General features: G+C 40.2%; 1 protein-coding gene and 1 pseudogene across 1 annotated transcript in view; one reads left to right on the forward strand and one right to left on the reverse strand.

Annotated features, from left to right (window-relative positions):
• Positions 1-1,265: 1,265 nt before the first annotated feature.
• Positions 1,266-15,819, forward strand: part of RIMKLB (ribosomal modification protein rimK like family member B) — a 48,120-nt gene continuing 33,566 nt past the window's right edge. Inside the window, exon 1 of the mRNA XM_069490641.1 lies at positions 1,266-1,315. The gene's annotated coding sequence lies outside the window, so the exon portion shown is untranslated. The remainder of the gene's footprint in view (positions 1,316-15,819) is intronic.
• LOC138397647 (U4 spliceosomal RNA) lies at positions 13,292-13,422 on the reverse strand (annotated as a pseudogene).

A 15,819-nucleotide genomic window follows, 5' to 3' on the forward strand; every position in this document is an offset into this window, starting at 1 on the left:
CTTTGGACTGTAATTTTACTTTATTTTCATACATAGTTTTAGAATTTACAGAATGCTCTTATCTCATTTTACTCTCACAGCAACCTCGGAATATACTGTTAATCTTTTCATAACAAAGGCTCAAAGGAAGTTTAGTAACTAACTTGCTCAACGTTTACAATCAGTTCTAAGCGGCAGAGCTGGCTGTATCTACCCTGCCTGTATCTTTAGACCTGCTATGCCCAGAGTATTTTTGATGTAATTTTAAATTTGCTTCTCCATGTGCAGAGATGATAATGTCTTTATATATATTTTCCGTTCACATATAAGGGGTCTTATAGATATTAATGATCTTTGTCTCCAAGTCTTTCCCTCCTGGAGGGAGAGTTCGCTGTAGAGAGGCTTCTAGGCGGTGGCCTTCAGAAGGGTGGGCAGGAGGCGCAGAAGCGCGGATACGCAGTCAGGGCGCTGCGCCCCCAGGCCCGGTGAGCTCGCGTCAGGGTTCAAAGTGAGGACGAGTGGGGCCTGAGGAGGGAACGTGAGGGCGAAGAGGGCGCACAACGGAAGGGACTAATCTCGCGGTTTCGAGTTGGGAACCAACCTCCCCCCCCGCCCCCCCCCCCCGTTTTCCTTTCTCAGTGAAGACGGTTTGGGGCGGGTGGGGAAGCGCGTCCTCGGGGCCCTCTCGCGCTCCCCTTTCCCTCCCAGTGTGCGCGCTTTTCCACCTCCCTTCCGCCCGAGGCCTCTGAAGCTGCGAGCTAAGACGGGGAACTGGGAGGGCGGGTCTCGACGCAGGTGTTAGACCCGTCGGCCGCTTTCGGCGGGCTGGCCCGGCCCCTCGCTCGGTCTGCCGCCGTCCCCCGCCTGCTGCGCCGGGAGGGCGGGGCCCGGGCGCGCGCTGGTCCTCTGCACGCGGGCTGGCGGCGCGCGGCGCCTCGGTCTGGGGGAGCGCAGGGCGGTCTCCGCCGGCGTCGCGCGCGCTGTGTGTGAGCGGGGTCGCGCGCGCGCGCGACAAGCGAGTGAGGGAACGAGGAGCGGCCGGGTGTGAGTGTGGGAGTGTGTGTGTGTGGGTGGGTGGGTGTGTGTGGGTGGGTGGGTGTGTGTGGGAGTGCGGGTGAGGGAGAGGCCGGCCGACCGCGAGGCTGTGAGAAAGTGGGCGAGTGTGCGAGGACGCCCGGCCTGGCCGCCGGAGCCGCGGTCGGCGAAGGAGAAAGGCGGCTCCCGGCATCTCGACCCCCTCCCCCTCCGACTTCCAGCCGGCCCGGCGGCGCGCGCTTCCTCGGAGGCCCCAGCCAGGCCCCGCCACCGAGAGCGAGGGAGGAGCCGCCCGAGCCAGGTGAGCGGTCCGGTCGCTTCCCTCCCCGGTGTAGGGGAGTGAGGCGGCGGCGCGCCCTCCCGAGCGGGCGAGTTCGGCGGAATGGATTCCGCGACGAGCGGGGGCCCGCCCGGGGAGGGAGCAGGGCCGAGCGCGCCTGGGGCCCGGGGCTTGTGAAGGCCGGTGGTCGCTCGGTGCGGGAGTCGCTGGGGAGCGAGGAACCTGGCGCTTGGGTGTGTGGGGGAGGGGCTTGCTGGTGCTGAGTGCGTGAGACCGAGGGAGGCGGCGACCGGGGTGTGAAAGAAGTATGGTTGCCCCTATCGGCGAGGGGGTGTGGTAACCCTGGGAATGCGTGTTGGAGTAAAACCTGCGGGTTGCTAACCTGCCCTCAAGAGTGCGGTAGTCTCACAGCCCCTGCTTCCCTGCGACAAATTCCGCGGTGTGACCGAGGGAGGAGGATAATGTGCTGCTCGTCCTGCAGTTACTGTTTTCAATTCTATGTTTTCTTCCTTAAACGCGCAGTTTTAGAGTGTGACTGACAAGTCATTCCCCCTTTGCCTTTGACAGCCCTCTAAGAAGGGGGTGACCAAATAATTGCTTGTCTAGTTTGGATTTTTTAAATTTGCTCATAATGTATACATTATCCCCCCCCCCAAAAAAAACTCACACAGGGAATAATAACTTAAGTCTTACCGTATTAATTTATCCTCATCTCTAGTCGCAGATTTGTAATTCCAGTATTTTATCCTATTTGTGTTTATGGATAGAGATGGGTGTGTGTTTTTTTCGGTTACTTTTTTTCTTTTTCTGCACTTTATATTGGACGTTGAGGAGTGTTCTATGAGTGGGGTTGTAGTAGTAACAGTGCTGAATGTAACTTCTATGTAAATCTTATAGTGTTTCTTTGCTGTTAGTAATATATTGTTCCCACATATTTGTGGAGTTGGGTTAAATTCTAAAGCGGTGTAAAAAGTTTATGGGCAGCTTAATATGGAACATTTTTCTTTTTGTGGGCTTGTTATGTTTATGGGCATTCTTAATTATGAACTATATTAAAATTGAAGTGTTATTTAATTCTCTTTCACAATATGGGGTAGCTTAAAGGTAATTTCTTCTGGTTATTTTTTAAAATGGTTTCTTAAAAGCAATCATCAGAATACTTTTAAGATATTCATTTGGAAGAAAACACTCTGAAATTCCAGTCTTGGAGATTCAACACTTATTACTTAAATTTTAGTATGTAAAACTCTAATTATAAAAATTGTCATAGTTAAACTTCTTTTCTAATGGTTAGTGTGTGTTATTTGGTTAGTATGTCAAAGAGGAGGAGATCTGTTTTTGAGGTACTCAATCTTATGTTTATTCCTTTGTATCTTACAGCTGTTAATTTTCTTCTTTCATGTCATTGATTTAGTTGTTAGTTTGGCAACATGGCTGTTGATTTTTTTTTTTTATCTTTCTCTGTCTCCTCTTGTCTTCTCTTATCCCTACCAGGTGCTGGAGACTCCTTGTCAGGGAGGGGGGCAGTCTGTGATTCTAAGAAAAGAGCCAAGAAGGGGAACAGCAAATTCAGTCACATACGATTCTCCACTCAGTCAAGAGCCTCTTTCCTCTTCCTGCCTTTCCCCCTACACAGGGGGTAAGGAGTTGAGTATATAACCTTCAGCACATTGGCTACCAGCTAAAATTCTGCTTAGTTTTTAGTGGATAGCTTTTTTATTTTTCCCATGTTTCCTTAGAGTCCCTATTGAATATACTCATGCCAGTAGTAGCATGAGTACTAGGAGTGGAGGGGAGAGTGACAAGAAATTATTCCCCTTTCTCTTCTCATTCAGTCCCCTTTTCCTCTCCAGAGGGAAATTACCAGCAAAATCTTATAAATCTTCTAGCCCTTCTCAGCCATATTGTAAAGAAACACATTAAAGTGGACATTCGTATTTTCTCTGACCAATGAACACAAACCAAATCTCAGGCATTGGTTTGTTGGGACACATGGAGAAACATTCTTTTTAAAATATCTCACAGTTCCCTCTTTCTCCAATTTGTATCCACCTAGGATTTGTTGCTGGAGTAAGTCACTACTAGGTTCATTACTCAAAGCTCCCCTCTCTGAGCTGAGTGATTAATCATGAACACTAGTAAGGGTTGGGGCAAGGAAATAGAGCAGTGTTAGTTGTTTCATACTGTGGGAAGCAGGAGTAGCTTTTATCATCTTCTTCTGGGGAGCAGGCATAGAGACTTAAACTGAGTGAAAATGGGTGGAGGATGAACTTCTATACCCAGGAGCAACATGTGATGAGTGAGAGAAAACCAAACATAAAGTAAGGAGGGTGAGTTTTATTGTATGTTGCTTGCTGACAAATGTTTTGGGGGCACTTTAGAGATAAGAATTCATAGAGACTTTTATGGCAGATTAGTTTACTAAGAGTATTCTGCAAGTAGAATTCTGTCATAAGCATGAGAAAAGAACCTTTAGAAATTGTAATGGTTATGCTATTTTGAAATCTGACGGAGGAAGAGATTGTGATAGGAACAATGAAAAAAGTATTTTTAAAATATTAGCTGTGCTGATTTGTGTAGTTGTTTGAAGAGAGGTTGAGTAGGGAGATTAGGTACAGATGTTGGGGAAATTATCTTATTTGGAAAATTTTCCAGCTGGTCATGTTTAGGATTGTTAATAATATAACCTCCAAAAATATCTGTACCTAATAATATTTTAAATTCATGTGCCGTATGTAACAGAGTACATGTTAGGTTTGCAGAAAAGGAGGATTGACTTTCTGGCTTCATGGTAACTAATGCCATGGTGTTATTTTTAATGTTTTCTTTTCCAGTGTTTTTTCCTCTAAAAATTGGCTTAGAGGACAAAAGCCACAGAGCTATCCAGCTCTATTCCCTTAGAGGCTGGTCTGCATATAACCCATCTGTTTATATCTTTTTTCTCTTACTGAAATTATATTTTTGTTTTTTCTTCTAACTTTAACTGTTAACAAAACTAATTATTTCAGGATCAGTTTTATGATGATGGAAAGCAGCATTACACTTTTTTTTTTAAATGAAGTTGAAAAAATAAATTATGAATTTTTGATAGCTGCATTTAGATCTTACAGGGATACACATTTGCCTGGTATTTAATATTGAAATAGTTGGGGTTTTTTTTTTTTTGTGCTTCTTTATGATTTGATGTAGCAAACTCTTAAAATATCTTCTATCCCTTACCTTCCCAGTGTGCTATACATCAGGTTCTATATTGCCCACTGTGGATAACAGCAGAGAATAAAAGCAGATATGGGCTCCATATTCATGGAGTTTACAGACTAATTTCATTAATCTTTGAACTTTTCATCTGTCAGTCAGTTCTCCCAGCAGGGTCTGGAAGAGTCAAGTAGATTCTCATGAAATGTCTACCAATTTGTGACTTGATGAGTTGGCAAAGGAAAAATCTGTTTAATCATTTATTACATACCTGCTTAATTTTACTACCTTTTATTTCAAAAGTGGCAGTACATAACCAGGTTTTGACAAAAATTCAAATCTACCCCTCCCTTAAATGTTTTTATTCTGTATTTAGCTTCTTAGATTCCATTTCTTTCTTTTTTTCTTCTGATACTAGCTCTTGGCTTTGTGTTCCTTACAAATTTAGAAATAAGGTCTCCGAAGTAGAACATGGAATTGCTACATAACATCAGACCATTTTTCTTACTACTGTACTCTCTCATTTGGCTCAGAATTTGAGTTTTGTTATTTTATCAGAAAACTGTGTCTTGAAAAATGCAGGCAGGTTTGCCCAAGTAGCAACCTTGGAATTCTTCCTTGATGCTTTAGAGTTCTCATTTGTAGTTTGTTCCTTTACCATGTGATTTTTTTTGTTTTGTTATTAAGGGGACAGAGTCTTGTTCTTCCCTAGGCTGGAGTGCAGTGGTTTGATCATAGCTCACTATATAGCCTGTAGCTCGAACTCAAGTGTTTCTCCTTTCTTAGCCTCCTGAGTAGCTAGGACTGTAGGCATGCGCCACCACACCCAGCTAATTTTTATTTTTTATACAGAGGGGTCTCACTGTGTTGCCAGACTGGCCTCAAAGTCCTGGCCTCAAGCAATCCTCCTGCCTCAGCTTCCCGAAGCACCAGGGATTAAAGACATTAGCCACTGTGCTTATGTGATTTAGCCTTGGGCTTGAGTAAATGAATAGCTTTCTAACTCCTTTTTCAAATGTAATGTATAGAAGGAAAATTTGGAGGGAAAGCCCAACATTTATCATGTTAAATGTTAAGGAACCTGGAGCTATACTGTGCATTGAATTGCAGGAACTGTTTCAAATTTTGTGTCATGTTCCAGAGGTACTTTGATGTAACTTTCCTCTATTAAGTGAAATCATTAGAAGTTATATTTGAATTCCAGATAAACCTTTTTAGAAAAATGTTTAGTAGGTTTTGCATATTACAGACTATTTTGGGAATTTTAGTAACTAAGCTACAGGTAATTTAAGTAAAAGGTAACATTTTCCTGAGTCTAGGTGTAAAATGTGTAAAAATTTGCAGTTAACTTGACTTTTTTCCAACACTCTTTGTTATAAAATACACAGAAAATTTACCATCTTAACAATTTTTAGGTGTACAGTTCAGTGATATTAAGTACATTCATATTGTTATACAGCTGTCACTGTCATCCATTTCCAAAACTCTTATCTTGCAAAACTGAAACTCTATATACCAAACCTGTGGCTTTCTGGATCTTTGAGTGCTGCCTTTTGACTGAATCCAAATTTTACAAGACAAATCCTTTTAATAAAGGGATTTGTTCTGTGTAGGTGGATTTGGTGGAGGGTCCACACTTGGGGATCTGAAGGGCCACATGTGGCCTTGAGGCCACAGGTTCCCCATCCCTCTGAATTTGGCTGCTCTGGATACCTCATAAGTGGAATCCTCCAATATTTGTCTTATTGTGACTGGCTTATTTCATTTAGTGTAATGTCCTCAAGGTTCATCCATGTTGTAGCATGTATCAGAATTTCATTCCTTTTTAAGGCTGAATAAGAGTCCACTGTGTGTGGATGTGTGTTTATCTCTCTCACATTTTGCTTATTCATTCATCTGTCCATGGGTATTTGGTTTGCTTCTACCTTTTAGCTGTTGTGAATAATGTGGCTATGAACAGGGGGTACAAATATCTATTTGAGACCCTGATTTCAATTATTTAGGGTATATAAATATATATACTCAAGTGGAATTACTGGATCATATGGTAATTTTGTTTTTAAGTTTCTAAGGAACAGTCATCTTTCCATGGTGGCTGCACCATTTTTCATTTCCACCAAAAGTGCACAAGGGCTCCTGTTTATCTACATCTTTGCCAACGCTTGCTATTTTCTGTTTGTTTGCTAATACTTTACTAATGGATGTGAAGTGGTTTTGATTTGCATTGATGTTGAGCATCTTCTTTTGCTCATGACATTTTAACATCAGATCATTTTTTTGGATCTGTGAGTGCTGAGACTATGTTTGTTTTGCTTACCATGGGGTCTTTTGGTAGAGTGCATAGTAGGCACTAAAACATTAATTGAATGCATTATTTAATTGGATGCTTAGTCTTGTGTACTTAGTATAATAGTTCTCTTAGTTTCTTAGTTTACCTGAGATTATGACTAATTTTTTTTTTATTTTTTTTTTTTATTTTTTTTTATTTTTTTGACAGAGTCTCACTCTGTTGCCCAGGCTAGAGTGAGTGCCGTGGCGTCAGCCTAGCTCACAGCAACCTCAAACTCCTGAGCTCAAGCGATCCTCCTGTCTCAGCCTCCCGAGTAGCTGGGACTACAGGCATGCGCCACCATGCCCGGCTAATTTTTTCTATATATATTTTTAGCTGTCCATATAATTTCTATTTTTAGTAGAGATGGGGTCTCGCTCTTGCTCAGGCTGGTCTCGAACTCCTTAGCTCAAACGATCCGCCCACCTCGGCCTCCCAGAGTGCTAGGATTACAGGCGTGAGCCACCGCGCCCGGCCTATGACTAATTTTTGACTTGAAGTTTGCTAATTGTTTGACTCATGTAGTGTTTCTGTTAGAATATAGAAATACTTCACAGGGTTGTGGTGAAATAAATATAAACATAAAATAACAATATGTTAATATTTGGTGTCAGGAGAAGGTCCTGCTTATGAACATTCAGTACCACTATTTCCTGAAGTGTAAAACTTGATGTCAAGGGAATAATTTCTTACAACTTCGGAACAAGGTATGATAAGAATATAGTTGTTTGGATAAGGTTTTGTGGCCTGTAACAAAGAATCCCCATATATCATTCATGTAAATAAGACAGAAGTTTATTTCTTTCTCATGCAAAAGAGGTAGCAGAGAGTCCAGAGCGATGGCTCTTAATATAATACAATTGTCAGGGTTCAAATTACTAACACATAGCTGTGCCTTTTCTAGGGTTGACCCCTTTCCTCATAGTCCAGATGGTTGCTAAAGTTGTAGCCATAACATCCATATTCTGCATAGCAGAATGGAGAAAGGGCTGAAGAAGAGTATGCCTCTTAAGTATGGTTTCTGGAAGTTGCAATGCAGTACGTTTACGCAGATCTCTTTGGCCAAAACTTAGGCATATGTCCACATATAGCTGCAAGAAAGCCTAGGGAGCAACATCTTTTAGTTACATGGTATTGTGGTCAGCTAAATATCAGGTATATTATTACTAAGGAAGAAGTAGAAAATGAATATTGCGAGGCAACTGGCAACCCCTGTTTTAGAACGTATGGAGTTTGAAGTTACTATGAGTCCCACAGTGTCTTATTGTCGAAGACTTTAGACAGTTATCTAACCTCTCTACTAGAACAGCTTCACTGCCAGATGAAGACCATAACACCTCAAAGAGATAGTTTAAACCATCTAACATTGTATTTGGTACATATAATCACTCAAAATGGGAATTTATTTTCTTTATCCAAATTCTCTTTGTCCTGATTACTTTGTTGAAAAGAGTACAAAGCAGAAAATCTTAATTCTGGTCCTGGCTCTACAGTTGTAGTATCTTGGGCAGGTCTTCTTTTAAAATGGGGATAATCCCAGCCTGAGCAAGAGTGAGACCCCGTCTCTACTAAAAATAGAAAGAAATTATATGGACAACTAAAAATATATATATAGAAAAATTAGCCGGGCATTGTGGCGCATGCCTGTAGTCCCAGCTACTCGGGAGGCTGAGGCAGGAGGATCGCTTGAGCCCAGGAGTTTGAGGTTGCTGTGAGCTAGGCTGACGCCACGGCACTCACTCTAGCCTGGGCAACAAAATGAGACTCTGTCTCAAAAAAAAAAAAAAGGGGATAATAGATGCCTGTGTTCCTCATGTAATTATTATGTACAGATTAAATGAGAAAATATATTTAGAAAGTGTTTTGTGAAATGTAAATGAACATGTCTTTTTTCTTTTTTTTTAAATTTTTTATTGATACATAATAATTGTACATATTCATGGAATACATGTTATATTTTGATACAAACATATAATGATCAAATCCAGGGTAATTGGGACGTGATTCACCTGAAACATTTATCATTGCTTTATGTTGGGAACATTTGAAAACCTCTAGCTATTCTGAAATATAATAAATTATTGTTAACTATAGTTGCCCTATTGCACTATTGAACACTAGAACTTTTTCCTTCTATTTAACAGAATTACCCCTTCACCAACACCTCTTCATTACCCCTTCCCACCACCCTTACCAATCTCTAGTGGCCACCATTCTATTCACTACCTCCTTGAGATCAGTTTTTCTTAGGTCCCATATATGAATGTGAAAATGCAATATTTGTCTTTCTGTGCCTGGTTTATTTCACTTAATCTAATGTCCTCCAGATCAATCCATGTTTCTGCAAATGACAAAATTTTCCTTCTTTTTCATGGCTAAATAATATTCCATTGTGTACATATACCACATCTTTTTTATCCATTTGTCCCTTGAACATGTCTTTTAACCTCTCACATGTATGCTTGTTTTTTGCATTTGTCCTGTGTTTCTTCGTGTGAAGAATTAAAAAGTATAGGCACTTTTCTATATATTTCTAAGTGTTTCCTTTTCTTACGCTAATTGCCTTTTCTGTTTCTGGGTGAACACTCAGGTTTTACCATCACTTTTTGCAGTGTTTAACAGAGGGACCATATTGAGTTTGAACAGGAAAATGGTTATGTATTCATATGTATAATAATATAATGCAGACTTATGGAGGAAGGATGACTTTAGGAGGCAGGGAAAACTTAGCAGATGTGTTAACATTGGAGCCCAGAGTTTATACTAAGTAGGTAGGTCTGGGGTATGTATTCCAGGCAACAGGAAACATGAGAGAATAAAGTATGTTCAGAAAATTGGAAGTGAGAGAGGGCAGATTAGCTTGGAGGCTTTTGTGTAGCATACCAGGTGTCATATGTTGAATACTGGAGATGAAGAGAAGAGGAAAATTCAGGTGATATGTAGGAGATAGAAGTAGCATTGTGTATGTGCATTTGTGTAAGCAGTGATGGAAAGATGGAAGTAAAAAACGATGCCCAGTTTTCTGAATTAAGTGCCTTATTTAGGCTAGGTGTATCAGTCAGGGTTCTCCAGAGACAGAACGAATAGGAGACACAGATATATATGTAACAGAGGGCTGTCCAAAATCCAGCTATGGATACAATGTGGATGCTATGGCTGGATACTTGTCCGAACAGCCCTTACACACACACATACACACACTTTTTTTTTTTTTTTTTTAAAGGAATTGGCTCATTTGATTGTGGGGTTAAGTGTAAAATCTGTAGAGCAGGCCAGCAATCTGGAAACTGAGGACTTGGTATCAATCTTTTGGACAGAACAGCAGGCTGCAAACTCAGCTTTCTATGAGTCCTGAGTGTTGAGGCAGAGTTCCTTCTGTTCAGTCTTTGCTCTTTAGCAAAGCCATCAACTGATTCAAGGAGGCCCCTCTACATTATGGAGGGTAATCTTTACTTAACGGTCAGTTGAATATAGATGCACATCTACAAAATAGCTTTAGCAACGTGTAGGCTAGTGTTTGACCAAAGAACTGGGCACCATAGCCTAGCCAAATTGACATAAAATTTAATGATCACAATGGGGAATACAAGTGCTGAAGGTATGTGAATAAAAATAAATTCAGTTTTTTTACATGCTGAAGTGAGGCAACAGTGAGTGATAGTTAGGGATACTCAGTAGGCTCATTGAAATGGGATCTGAAATTCAGTCAGCACCTGGTTGGAAAGAGATATTTAATGGGTCAAAAGTTCAGTGAAAATAGTTGAAATCTGGATGAGGATGACATTTCTAGAGAGTGTAAAGCAAAGTTTAAGAATGGAGCTCTGGGGGATTATGTACAGAAGGAGAGTTGTCAGGAGAAAAGGAGTTACAGAAAAGGATACTGTGACTGTGAGGGAGTGCTTAAAACCTAAGATGCACAAATTTGTTATTTTTCTACACAAACTTGAAATTGTTTCCCCTCTTTCATCCATTTCTTTTTATTTTGCAGTTTGTATTGAATGCAAATCAATTCCATAATGAGAAGTTACTATGATCAAAGCATAGATACACAAACACAATATATAATCTAAAACAGATGTATGGCATTCAGATATGAAGCAAAAGGGACTGTCCATTCAGACACACAGTAGCTACAGATCTGTCCTATTTGGTTATTCCTTTGTAGGTTTCTAAAGATGGAAAAAAAATTGAGTTTGGTCACCAAGACTACTGCAGCCATATTAGACACTGGAACATCTAAGCATCAGCGTGTCACCATGTAAACAAAAGTCTCCATGCAGTATCTGTTCTTTAAAAAAGGTTTCTGTGTGTCAAGGCAGTGGTAAGGTGAGATTTACTGCAGACTCAAGCCTGCTTTTAGGCTTAGGACCAGGTTCTAACTATCAAAATATTGACTGATGAGGAAAAATGTTTCAAATGTGGCTATTCTGATCCACAGTTTTTTTTTTTTCTTTTTAAATATTTACAGAAAGAGTATAGAATATTTTGTGAATTTGATGAAAGTTAGCTTCCAGTCATCACTTCCCAAATACTTGATTTCCAGTTTTGGCTCCTTTGAATTTTTGGCTTTTTAATTTTAAGATTTGTAATTTTGCCTTCAAAACAGATCATTTCTTAAATATGTAAAAAGTTTTCAACATATGCAGAAATAAAAAGCATTTTGAAACTAGTCAAGGTCAGTGCAATTCTACTCTTTGGAGTCAGTTTAGTTAGCTAAATGAATCTGGCGCTCTTGTTGAATGGAAACTGGTGCTAGGAAATGCCTGCCATTTGCCTGTAAGGATATGTAAGAGTTACTCATGCATGGACTTGGGGGATTCTAATCCTTTATTGCCCTGGCACATGTCAGTTACTACAAAAATGGTCAAATACGGTATCAAATTCAAAGCCTCAGAAGAAAAGAGTTCAGTTCCCAAGAGATAATTTAACAGTATAAAACTTCATCTAGAGTATATCAGCATTAAATTAGTACTGCTGGAACAATACATTGAGGATTCATAGTAACACCGGGAAGTTCTTTCTAATATACATATAAATAATTTTTTTCTTGAGACAGGGTCTTGCTCTGTTGCTGGGGCTGGAGTACAGTGATGTCGTCATAGCTCACTGCAGCCTCCAACTTCTGGGCTCAAGTGATCCTCCTGCTGGAGCCTCCTGAAGTGTTAGGATTACAGGAGTGAGCCACTGCACTCAGCTTTGTACATATAAATAGAATCATGTAAGCTTTTTATATTACCTGTTTTTATGACCTTATAGAATTAATGAACCAAATGAAAACTGAATCTCCATTCCACATCACATCCTTTTTTTATGGATAACATATAATCTGTTATTTTCAAGGTAGTTTTAATAGTCCACATTTTTAAGCCACATTCAAGAAATCATGTCTTAACTAATTTTGGGTGTTGCCTCTCTTCATTTTCTACGTGAAATGCCAGCAAACACAATATTGGCATCCATCATTTAGTCAAACCGTTCACATGTTCTTCAGATCCTTCATATTTGGGATTCTCAACATTTTCTTTGTTAATAAAAGCAGGTGTGGAATTAGTAGATTCAATAAAGACCTATTTTTTCTTTGCCACATTGGACTTTTAGACGCCATTTGGATTAGGTTTAGAAGATGAGGAAGTATAGATGTTTCCCAGCCTGAGTCTCTTAACAGATGCAGAAGAGAGAGCAAGACCTCAAGGAGACTAGCTGTTGACTGCAGGACACTGCCATCTGCTTTGGTGGTGGCATTAGCTGGATTTGGGGCAGTAACTCCTGGAGGAGTTACTTGAAAGTATTATTAACACAATAGTTGTTTTAGTTGAATAAGTACATGTAGGTAGGAACAATGCCAGAAGCAGCAGCCCCAGCCTGAGCCTGGCCATAATCATTCTGCCCTTGTCCCTTCCATGAGTACATGATGCATCTCACAGGATGCTGGCTACATGGAGGACTACAGGCTCTGGGCAGGTGCAGGCAAGGTCTAACCTGTATTTTTCTTTAGTCATTGGACCTCTGAGTTCATATACTGTGGTCTTATGTGGAATAAAGATTTTCCCAGTAATAAGAAGTGCCTTAATATCTTTGTTTAAAATTTTTTTTGTTTTTTCTTTTTCTGTTTTTGTTAGAGATGAAGTCTTGCTATCTTGCCCAGGTTGGTCTTGAGCTCCTTACTTCAAGGGATCCTCCAGCCTTGGGCTCTCAAAGTGCTGGGATTATGGGTGTGAGCCAAGATGCCTGGCCCTTAATATCTTCTGATGGTAGATTGTGATTTTGCTTTTTCTATACTCTTAGATAAGGGCCTTAAAAGAAAAATGAAGGAGAGAGAAGCAATCTTTTGTATTAACTTTTTTCTCTTATTCTTTGATGTGATATAAATCTTACCGTCTTGTTTGTTCTTCTGTACAGAATAGGTTGATATATTCCTTTGGAAATTCTAAATATTCATAATGTGTTTTGAGGTTTTTTTTTAAATAGTTTTGTATCCATAGAGACTGTCAAATTGCTAATGCCAACTATATTTCAAGTTTTCATGGCAGGGTATTGAGAAAAGTTTTCAATTAGTAATAATGGAGCTTCAGATAAACCTCATTGGCTGCTACTGTGCAATGTTTTGAAATTTTGACTGCAATTGAACTTTGTTTATTAAGGAAATTTGACCCAGTAAGAAACAGAATACTAAGCTTTAGATCCTAAAATATATACTCTAAATAATTTGTAAGGTAGAAAAAAATTATTTCTGAGATTGGTCTAATATGGGAATTAAAATTTGGAAGTAAAGTGGTACTCTTTTAAAGTATCTTAGAAATAATCTAAGAAATCTTAAGCAGGGAAACAAATGTTTATTTCCTGTGTGAGAGGATGAGTGAAGCACTTTAAGATTCCCATCTAATTAGTTTTGTCTGGAGCATTCCAGGATGGCTGTGATTTTTTTTTTTTTTTTGGAGACAAGAATCTTGTTCTGGTGCCCAGGCTGGAGTGCCGTGGCGTCAGCCTAGCTTGCAGCAACCTCAAAGTCCTGGGCTTAAGTAGTCCTTCTGTGTCAGCCTCCTGAGTAGCTGGGACTCCACACATATGCCACCATGCCTGGCTGATTTTTCCTATATATATTTTTAGTTGTCTGGCTAATTTTTCTTTCTATTTTTAGTAGAGATGAGGTCTCGCTCTTGCTCAGGCTGGTCTCGAACTCCTGACCTCGAGCAATCCTCCCACCTCGGCCTCCCAGAGTGCTAGGATTATAGGCATGAGCCACCGTGCCTGGCTGGCAGTGATTTTTTTTTTTTATTGATACTGTGATCCAGAAGTTTGCATGGGAACGCTGTCTCTGAAATATTTTTGGTAGAATTTCTCTTTATTTCAAAAAATGTACTTTTTTCCCAGCAGTATTTATTTGGTGTCTTGTATTTATACATTATTTTTCTTGACATTCTGGGGGAAATAACGAAATAGGGTTTGGGAATTGGTTGGCCTGAGCTTACATTCTAAGAGGGGAAATACTTTACTGTACTGATCTACATGTGGACATTTGCAAATACTGCATTTATCTTGCACTGCTGGAGAATATTTTCTCACAGGTACTTGGATAACCAAGCTTAACTACTTTATAAGCATTTTATTTTACAGGGGACTCTTTCCTGTCTTTTAATATAGTGAATATCATTTGAATTTTCTTAAAGATTCTAGATCATTTTATCGGTATACTTTTGGGCTCCCATGCTATGTAGATTTATGTCTATCCTTTTGACCTTTTGTCAGCATTTTTGTTTTTTCTTTATTACTGGATAGGAAAAAGAAAAGTAGATGTTTTAAAATTCTATTAAAGGGAGGAAACAGCTGCACTAGAGGCTTGAAGGGCACCAGTTAGGGGGAAGAGCAGATGAGTGTGTCTGAAGCCTCTGACTTTGGGATTGGAGAGTCTTCACCCAACATTTCTGGCATCACAGTTGTAAATTCCAGTGGAATAGTCCTGAGAAGGTGAGCAGCTGCTGCCACAGCAGCCCTGAGGGAGGTTTTACCTTCTGGGCACTGAGGAGTTTAGCTGCATGTTCTCCTGTGGGAATGGGAATATACCACTAGACAGGTGGTGAGGTTGTAACCTTTCATTCTTTGTCAGTAAGCTGGTCCTGGAAGATCACTACAATTACAGTGGATGAAAAATCTGGTCAGGTGTCACTGTAAGATACCAGTGTCAATAGAACAGTAATTAACAGATTGAAAGTTGTTAGGAAGCCAACTACGTGGTGAGCAGTAAGAATGAATTGGAACACAATATAGCATACTTTTGAATCTTTATCTGAAAAGCAAGGCATAAGAATCCTTTGAAGCTAATAAAGAAAATGTATTCCACATGACCAAAGATATCTCAGGTGTAAGGTAGAGATAATGACTTCCGGGTCCTGCGATCATTGACCACCACTCAGACAGGCTTTGAGGAACCAAATCCATCGTTACTGGAGCTTTTCAACATGGTATCTACATATATATATATATATATATATATATATATATATACACACACACACACACACACACACACATACACACACACACATACATACATACATACAGAGAGAGACAGAGACTCTCTCAATCTTTTGCCTCAGCTAGAGTGAAATGGTGTCAGCCTAGCTCACAGCAACCTCAAACTCCAGGGCTTAAGCAATCCCCCTGCCTCATCCTCCTGAGTAGCTGGGACTACAGGCATGTGCCACCACACTCTGCTAAGTTTTAAATTTTTTGTACAGTTTGGGTTTTACCATTGCCCAGGCTGGTCTTGAATTCCTGGCCTCACGCAAGCCTCTGTTCTGGCCTCCCAAAGTGCTAGGATTATAGGCGTGAGTCACTGCACCTGGCTATATCTACCTCTTTCATGTAGTCAACTTCTGCAGGGCAAGAACATTCTTTCAGTTTGAGATCTAGGGGTACAGACATCCCCCCAAAAGGCTGTGGTCCATTTGTGGCAAATGATGAAATCTCTAGTTTTGCTTCAATTCTCCCAAACAAAAAGGGA

This window comes from Eulemur rufifrons, chromosome 16, assembly GCF_041146395.1.
Source record: "Eulemur rufifrons isolate Redbay chromosome 16, OSU_ERuf_1, whole genome shotgun sequence".
NCBI classification, from domain to species: Eukaryota; Metazoa; Chordata; class Mammalia; order Primates; family Lemuridae; genus Eulemur; species Eulemur rufifrons.